Source organism: Papio anubis, unplaced genomic scaffold (genome assembly GCF_008728515.1).
Source record: "Papio anubis isolate 15944 unplaced genomic scaffold, Panubis1.0 scaffold211, whole genome shotgun sequence".
Lineage (NCBI taxonomy): Eukaryota > Metazoa > Chordata > Mammalia > Primates > Cercopithecidae > Papio > Papio anubis.
In genome coordinates, this window is record NW_022162143.1 from 110,860 (window position 1) to 120,486 (window position 9,627).

Here is a 9,627-nt window from a genome sequence, read left to right on the forward strand (position 1 = left end):
ATGTATTATAGTACATATGTGTGTATATAGAAAGAAAATAAATGTGACAATAGTCAATATAGGTAAGGCATATAGTTTTTGGTTGTACTATTCTTTCTAATTTTTTTTGTTTTAACCATTTTTATATTAAGTTAGAAAATACCTGTAAATACTTGACAATTAAAAATATACCTCCAAAGAATATCACTGGAGCCAGGCATGGTGGTGTGTGCCTGTAATTCTTGCTACTCTAGAGGCTGACAGGAGGATCACTTGAGTGCAGGAATTTGAGACCAGTCTGGGCAACATAGCGAGACCCTATCTATATTTTTTAAAAAAGAAAGAAGAAATTGTGACAAAAATTAGAAAATTCGATGATAATGAAAAGATTCCACATCAGAACTTGTAGTTGTAGCTAATTGATATTTATAAATTTGTTATTTAACTGGCTTGTACTGGGGGGGGAGTTGAAAATTAATAAGTTAAGCTTTGAATTTTAGATAAAAAATGAACAGAATTAACCTAAAGAAGGTAAGAGGTAGAAATTGATTAAATAGAAAATTAAAGTACAATAGGGTCAGTAGCATCTAATTTGGTTTCTTTGCAAACTCCTATTAAATGTTCCAGGCTCAGAAATGACAGGTCAAGAAAAAAGTAGATGCAAATAATTTTAGGAATAAAAATGAGACATAACTATGGATGCAGCAGAGGTGAAAATAAAATAAGATATAAGCAGCGATGCCAATACATTTTAAAACTTGAATGCAATGGATAAATTCTAAGAATGCTTTAAATTACATCAGTATTAGAAAACTTAATTGCCCTTAACCATTAAGGAAATGGAATTAGTTCTTTAAAAATTGCCCACAAAGAAAATACCAAATCGCCATAGTTTTGTAAGTAAAATCTACCCAAGATTATAGGAACAAATAATTCTAATCTTATACAAACTTAGAAGTTAGAAAGGAAGGAATTCTCTGTGGTCGTTAAAAAATATGTTTACAATCTCTTGATATTTTGGAGCCCAGTTCCCCTTGCCTTGAGTGTGGGCTGGACCTTAATCATGCAATTCTAACAGAAGAAAAGCAGACATGGTGGTGTGGGACTTCAGAAAATAGTTCATAAAAGGCACTGCAACTCCATTTTCACTCTCTTGAATTGTTTGTTCTGGCAGAAGGCAGCCACCATGTCATGAGGTAAGAAGCCTATAGAGAGTCCCTTGTGATGAGGTATAAGGCCTCCTGCCATGTGAGTGATCCATCTTGGAAATGATAATGCAGCTCCTGCTGATACCCTGACTGAAACCGCAGGATAGACCCTCAGACAGAACCCACCCACCTCAGTGACTCCTAAGTTTCTGACACAGAAATTATTAGATAAAAAATGTTTAAACCATTAAGTTTTTGAGTAGTTTATTACACAGCAATAAATAGCAAATATACGTTCCTACTCATTTTGTGAGGCTGGTATAATCTTGGTATCCAAATAGAATATAAGAATGGCCTTTAATTTTACTATCCCATTAATAAGCATAGGAACAGAAAATCTTACACAAAAATTAGCAAATCAAAGCCACAAATGTATAAAAATGGTAGTAACATCTTAGCCAGCTAGAGTCTGTTACAGGAGGGCAAAGTCGGTTCATTAGAAAATCTGTTCATATAATTTACCACATTAACAGATAAGGAAAGACAAGTTATTTAATTATCTAAATTGATGCAGGAAAATAAATAACATTGAATATCTGTTTTATGATAAAACACTTAGCAAGTTAGGAATAGAAGGAGACTTCTTTAATTTGATGAATGGTATCTGCAGACTACAGTAGATTTAACAGTCAGCCCTCTATCCATGGGTTCAACCAACTGTGGATTTGAAAAAGGAAATATAAAATGATACAATAATAATACAAAATTTTAAAACATGATATAGCTGTATACATAGCATTTACATTGTATTGATTATAAGTAATCTGGAGATGATTCAACATACATGAAGGTGTGCATAGGTTATAGGCAAATACTGTGCCATTTGATACAAGAGATGTAAGCATCTACAGATCATCATATCCATGGGAGTCATAGAACCAGTACCTTGATACCCACCAAGGGACAATTGTATATATTAGTGAAAAACTTGAAGTTAGTTAAAACACTGTCTTTAAAATTAGAAACAAGAAATGTACAGATTTCTTCATATATTCAGAAGTTTAAAAAATGAGTAAAACTTAATAATTAGAAACTAACTTACCGTAGGTTAGTCTATATGGAAAACTCAATCTACACAGAATTATGAAGATAAATGTAGCAAAAGTCATTTGCATTTCTATATACAATAAAAATCAATAGTGTAATTAAACATTTTCAATAACAAGTAGGTTCTTGGAAATAAATGTAGCTATAGTTATGTAAGACTTCATTATAGAAGATTTTAAAACCTTATTGAAAGATTTTAAATAATGTAGGCATAAATGAGACACGTTCCATGTTCATTGAAATAAATATCACAGATTTTTTATTTCTTACTAAATATATTCATAAATCAATGAAATTTTAATCAAAATATTTTTTTAAAAACCAGACAATCTGATTTTAACCTTTAGTAGAAGAAAAAATGGCCTAGAATAGCCAAAGTGCTCCTAAAGAAGAAGGACAAAGTTAGGAACTTGCCATAACAAATGCCAAGAGTTACTACGACTACAGTATTATGGCAGTTTGGTATTTGCAAATGGTTAAATAACTGGAGGTGAGGGAAAATAATTGAGCCTAGAAAAAAACTCATGCATGATGGATACTTGACAGAGGTGAACTTTCAGACAGTGAGAGCAATGGGCTGTTAATGGTGCTAAGGTCATTGGCTGTCAATTTAGAAAAAATGTGAAATGGATCCAGGTTTACCCCTTGATTCACAATCAATTGTAGGTGACAAGGACGGTAACAGAAAATCTCAAAAAATACTAGAAGAAAATATATACTTGTTTTTACAGGACGAAAGATAGTTTTAGAGTAGAGAGGGATACAAATGCACATATTAGGAAGGAAATGATTACTACATATGTATGTTTAATTTTTTCTAATTGAACTTTTTATTTTGGGGTAATTGTTGATTCACATGTAGTCATAAGAAATAATATAAAGAGAGATCCTGTGTACCCTTTATTACCCAGTCCCCCAGTGGTGTCATCAGCAGATCTATAGTATCATACACTATCACAACCAAGACATTGATACGGTCAAAACAGAACACTTTTATCACTGCAAATATCCCTCATGGTATCCTTCTATACCCCTCTCCACTTCTTAGCTTTCACCCTCAACTGTTGGCAATCACTAATCTCTTCCCTCATTTCTAAAGCTTTTATCACTTCAAGAATGTTATGTAGATGGGATCGTAAGTAATCTTTTGGGATGGGCTTTTTTCACTCAGCCTAATTCACTGGGTATTCATCCAGATTGTTCTAGTTATCAGTAATTTAATCCTCTTTATTACAGAATAGTACTTCATGATATGGATATATCACAGTTTTACCGTTCTCTCATTGTAGGATATCTGCATTGAGTCGAGTTTTTGGCCCTTATGAGTAAAGCTGCTGTAGACATTTATGTACACGTTTTTATGTGAACATAATCTGCATTTCTCTGGGATAAATGCTGCATTGCTCTGGGATAAACGGAGAAATGTACGAATGTACAAATGTACTGTACCAAGAAGTACAATTGCTTGGTCATATGGTAGTTGCATGTTTAATTTCTTAAAGGATAGCAAAACTTTTCTAGAATGGCTGTACCATCTTACATGCCCACAGATAATGTCTGAGTGATCCAGTTTTTCAGTATCCTTGCCAATATTTGGCATTGACACTCTCTAATAGCTGTTCTTATAGGTATATAGTGATATCTTGTTGTGGTTGTATTTGTATTTCCCTAATGGCTAATGATGTTAAATACCTTTTCATGTGTTGTTTACCATTTATACAAACATCTGTACTGTTTATATATCCTCTTTGGTGATATATTTTTTTCAAGTATTTTGCATACATTCTAATTTGATTGCTTTTTTTGCTGTTGAGTTTTGAGAGTATTTTTAACATATTCTATTTTTAACATATACCTTTGTTGGATATACGTATGAAATGGTTTTTTTACACTGAAGCTTGTCTTTTTTAATTAACTTTTTTAAAAAAATAAACTATTTCTTAGAGCAGTTTCAGATTCACACAAAAAAGGACCAGAAGATCCAAAATTTCCCATACATTCTCTGCCTTCACACATGGATAACCTCTCCGTTATCAACATCCTGCATTAGAGTGGTACAGTTGTTAAAACTGGTTTACCTTCATTTACACAGTATTACCCACAGTCCATAATTTAGATTAAGCTTCACTCTGGGTGTTGTACATTCTTTGGGTTTCGTCAGATATATAATGACATGTGTCCACCATTAAAGTATCATAAAGAGTAGGTTTACTACCATAAAAATCCTCTGTGCTCTGACTATACTTTCTTCCCTCCCCTCTAACCCTTGGCAACCACTGATCTTTGTACTGTCTCCATAGTTTTGCTTTTTCCCTGCATGTCAGTAGTTGTAATCACACAGTATGTACCCTTTTTAGATTTGCTTCTTTCACTTAGTGTAATATGCATTTCAGTTTCTTTGATGTCTTTTCATGGCTTGTATAGCTAATTTCTTTTTGGCACTGAATAATATTCCATTAATGGATATACCACTATTTATCCATTCACCTACCAATGACATTTGTGTTGCTTCCAAATTTTGACTATTATGAATAAATTTACTAAAAACATGTACCAGTTTTCATATGAACGTATTTTTTTTAATCTCCTTTGAGTAAATTTCATGGAGTGCACTTGCTGGGTCATAGGGTAGGAATCCATTTAGTTTTGTAAGAAACTGCCAAATGTCTTCCATTTTGCATCCCCACCGGCAGTGAATGCAAGCTCTGGTTGATCCACATCCTTGTCAGGATTTGGTGGTGTCAGTGTTTTGGATTTTGGCCATTTTAATAGGTATGTGTAGTATCTCATTGGTGTTTTAGTTTGCATTTCCCCGATGACACATGATATGGAGCATCTTTTCACGTGCTTATTTGCCATCTGTACATCTTTGGTAAAGTATCTGTTCAGGTCTTTGTCCCATTTTTTAATGGAGTTGAATTATAAGAATCTTTCTGTATTTTGGGTAAGTCTTTTATCTAACGTGTCTTTTGTAAATATTTTTTTCTCTATCTGTACCTCATCTTTTTATTCTCTTGGCAGTGTCATCTGCAAAACAGAAATTTTTAATTGAAATGAAGTCCAGCTCATCAATGCTTTCTTTTATGGATAGTACATTTGGTGTTATATCTAAAAAGTCACAAATGCAAGGTCATCTAGTTTTTCTTCTATGTTGTGTTCTAGGGTAAAGTTTTGCATTTTACATGTAGGTCTGTAATCGATTTGAGTTAATTTTTGTGATGAGTGTATGGTATGTCTCTAGTGTTTTTGTTTGTTTGTTTTGTTTTTGCATGTGGATATTCAGTTCTAGCACTATTTGTTGAAAAGACTGTCTTTTCTTTGTTGTATTGCCTTTGCTCCTGTGTCAAAGATCAGTGGCTATATTTCTGTGACTCTTCTGAAGAGGACTGTAGAGGATTGATATACTTTCTTTTTTAAATGTTTGGTAGAACTTACCAGTGAACCCATCTGGACCTTTTGCTTTTGGTTTGGAAAGATTATTAATTATTGATTCATTTTCTTTAACAGCTATAGCCATATTCACATTTTCTATTTCTTTTCTAATTTTGCAGATTGTGTCACGCAGGAACTGGTTCATTTAATGTATGTTATTACAGTTGTTGGCATAGAGTTGTTCATGTACTTCCTTTATTATCTTTTTAATGCTAGGGGATCTGTAGTGATGTCCCATCTTTGATTTTCAGCATTAGTAATTTGTGAATCTTTTTCTTTTTTAACCCTTCTTTTCCTAGTTTCCTACAATGGAAGCTTAGGTTATTGATTTTAGGTCTTCTTTTCTAATATATATGTATTCAGTGCTATAAATTTCTTTCTAAGTACTGCTTTTGTTGTTTCTCACAAATTTTGACATTTTGTGTTTTCATTTGAATTATTTTACAATTTCTCTCAGTTTCTTCTTTAACCTATGCGTTATTTAGAAGTGCATTGTTTAATTTCCACATATTTTGGAATTTTTCAACTATCTTTGTTTATGATTTCTAGTTTAATTCCTCTGTGATCTGAGAGGAGATACTGTGTAATTTCTATTTTTAAAAAAATTTGTTAAGATGTGTTTTATGGCCCAGAATATGATCTGTCTTGGTGAATGTTCCATGTGAGCTTGAGAAGAATGTGCTGTTTTTGGATGAAGTGCTCTATATAAGTTCCTTATATCCTGTTGGTGGTGGTGTTGAGTTCAACTATGTCTTTCCTGATTTTGTGCCCATTGGACCTGTTCATTTCAGAAAGAGGGATGTTGAACTACAGAACTCTTCGAGTGTAGTAGTCTATTCTGTTTCTCTTGGCAGTTCTGTCAGTTTTTGCCTTACATACTTAGAAGTTGTATTGTTAGGCTCATATACATTCAGGATTGTTATGTCTTCTTGGAGCCTTCACCTATTTATCACTATGTAATGCCCCTCTTGGTTTGAAGCCTGCCTTGTCTGAAATTAAAATGTTAACTCCTACTTTCTTTTGACTAGTGTTAGCATGAGGTATCTTTTTCCATCCATATACTTTTAATCTGTATGTATACTTATATTTAATAAAGTTGGTTTTTGTCGACGACATATAATTGGCTCTTATTTCTTGATCCACTCTGACAGTCAGTGTCTTTCAATTGGTGCATTTAGATCATTAACATTCAAAGTAATTATTGATATATTTGGATTAATATTTATCATATTTGTTATTTTCTATTTATCGTCCTTGTTCTTTGTTCTTATTTTTGTCTTCCTCTCTTTTTTGTTTTGCCTTATGTGGTTTTGATTGAGCATTTTATTTGATTCTATTTTATCTCTTTTATTGATACACTGGTTATAGTTCTTTCTTTTGCATTTTTTAGTGTTTGCCCTAGAGTTTTCAGTACACGTTTACAACTAATCCAGGTCCACTTTCAGATAACACTATACTGCTTCACAGGTATTGTGAATACCTTATAATAGCAAAATAATCCTAATTCCTGCCTCTGGTTTCTTATATTACTACCATCATTCATTTTGTTTATATAGAAGCGTATGTGTCTGTATAAAAGCATACATAATTCAGTACATTGTTCCTGTGATTCTTTTGAAGAAATTATCTGTTGAATCAATTAAAAATAAGAAACATTTAAAACTTGATTTTACCTGCACTTTTTCCTTCTCTGATGCTATTTCTTTATTTACATAGATTCGAGTTCTGACCTTTATTATTTTCCTTCTCTCTGAAGAATTCTTTTTACAGTTCTTGCAAGCAAGTCTACTGGCAACAAATTCCCTCGATTTTTGTTTTTGTGAGAAAGTATTTCTTCTTCACTTTTGAAAGAAAATTTTGCAGGTATTAATATTCTAGGTTGGGTTTTTTTTTTTTTTTTCTCTTGACACTTTGAGTGTTTCACTCCACTCTCCTTGCATGGTTTATGATAATCAGATATAATTCTTATCTTTGCTCCTGTATAGGTATGGTATGTTTTTCCTGTAGCCTCTTTGAAGATCTTTTCATTATCTTTGATTTTCTGTAGTTTTGAGAATTATATGCCTAAGTATAGTTTTTTTGTTTGTTTTGTTTTGTTTTTGACATTTATGTTGGTTGATGTTCTCTGAGCTTCCTAGATCTGTGGTTTGGTGTCTGACATTAGTTTGGGGAAATTCTTTTGTCATTATTATTTCAGAAATGTGTGTTACTCTTTTTCCTATCCTTCTGGAATTTCCATTACACATATGTTATGCCTTTTGTAGTTGTCCCACAGTTCTTGGATACTCTGTTCTGGGTTTTGTTTTCTTTCGTTTTTTCCATCTTTTTTCTCCTTGCTTTTCAAATTTGGTGGTTTCTACTGAGTTAAACCTCAAGCTCAGATTCTAACCTCAGTTGTGTCCAGCCTACCATTAAGTGCATCAAAATTATACCTCATTTCTGGTAGTGTTTCTAATCTCTTAACATTTCTTTCTAGTTCTTATAATTTCTGTCTATTTATTTATATTGCCCATCTGTTCTTGCAGTCTATGTACTTTATCCAGTAGAACCCTTAGCATCTTAATCATAAACATTTTAAATTCCTGGTCTGATAATTCCAACATCCCTGCCACATTGGACTATGTTTTTGCTGCTTGCTGTGCTCTTGAAACTGGATTTTGCCTTTTACTGCCTTATAACTTTTTCTTTATAACCAGGTAGGAGTTACTGAATAAAAGGATCTACTGTAAATAGGCCTTTAGTAATGTGGTAGTAAGGTATGGGAGGGGGAAGCATTCTATAATGTTATCTGGAGGTTTCAGTCTTTCAGAAAGCCTGTACCTCTGCCTTGTAAACTTTACAAGTGCTTCTCAGTCTCTCCAGTGCCCCCTTACTTGGAACAGGATGGCTAAACTGGTCTGGAGTTGGGTTTTGCCTTTTGCCCAGGTCAGTTATGCTCTGATAAAGCTCCAGCAGGATAGGCTCTGGTTGATTCAGTTTCTCCTGAGGGTAGGATTATTAGGAACAGAATGCTTTGGCATATTTCACAATGGTTCCTTTTCTCCTTCCCTTGCCTAAGGCGTGAAAGTTATCTCCAATATTCAGAGGAGGTTTTTCTTAAATATTCACTGAGAAAACCTGGTCAAGCTCTTGTAAAAGTGTGGAGATGCTTGAATATTGGATTCCCCTGGAGTTTATCCCGGACTTGTTCACTCTGAGCCTCTTGTAATTCATCAGTTATAGTTTGTTTCCCTGCGTTGGTACAGATTCTCATGGAGGTTTGTGCTTGTGGGTTTCTGTTCAGGCAAGCTACAATTCTCTGCATTTTCCTATTGGTCTCTCCAATTTGGGGGGCTGTGATATGACCCCTGACCTTACCACTGTGACAAATCCTAAGAAGAGTTGATTTTTCAGTATTTTTCAGCTTTTTTTTCTTGTAGGACTTAGTGTTGACTTATAGCTTCTTACATGCTAGACCAGAAACCAGAAATCGTAGCTCTTTTTTAAAAAATTAATCTGCTTCACAGTCTTTTGTAGAGCACAAGTCCAATTTATCAGTTTTTCTTTCTATGGATGGTATGTTTGGTGCCAAGTCTAAGAACTTTGCTTCGCCCTAGATCTGAAAGAGTTTATTGCTTTTTTTCTGAAATGTTTTGTATTTCTATGTTTTACATTTAAGTCTGTGATCCATTTTGAGTTAATTTTTCTGTAAGGTATGAGGCTTAGCTTGATGTTGATTTTTTAAAAATTTGTTTTAATTATAGTAAAATGCACCTAAGATAAAATTTACCACTTTAGTCATTTTTAAGAAACAGTTCAGTGGCATTAAGTACCGTCACATTTATTGTAGCCATTAACACTAGCCATGCATAGAACTCTTCATCTTGCAGAATTGAAACTCTGCACCCATTAAACAATACCACTTCATTTTCTTCTCCTTCTAGTCTCTGATACCTACAGTTCTACTTTCTGTCTTAGAATT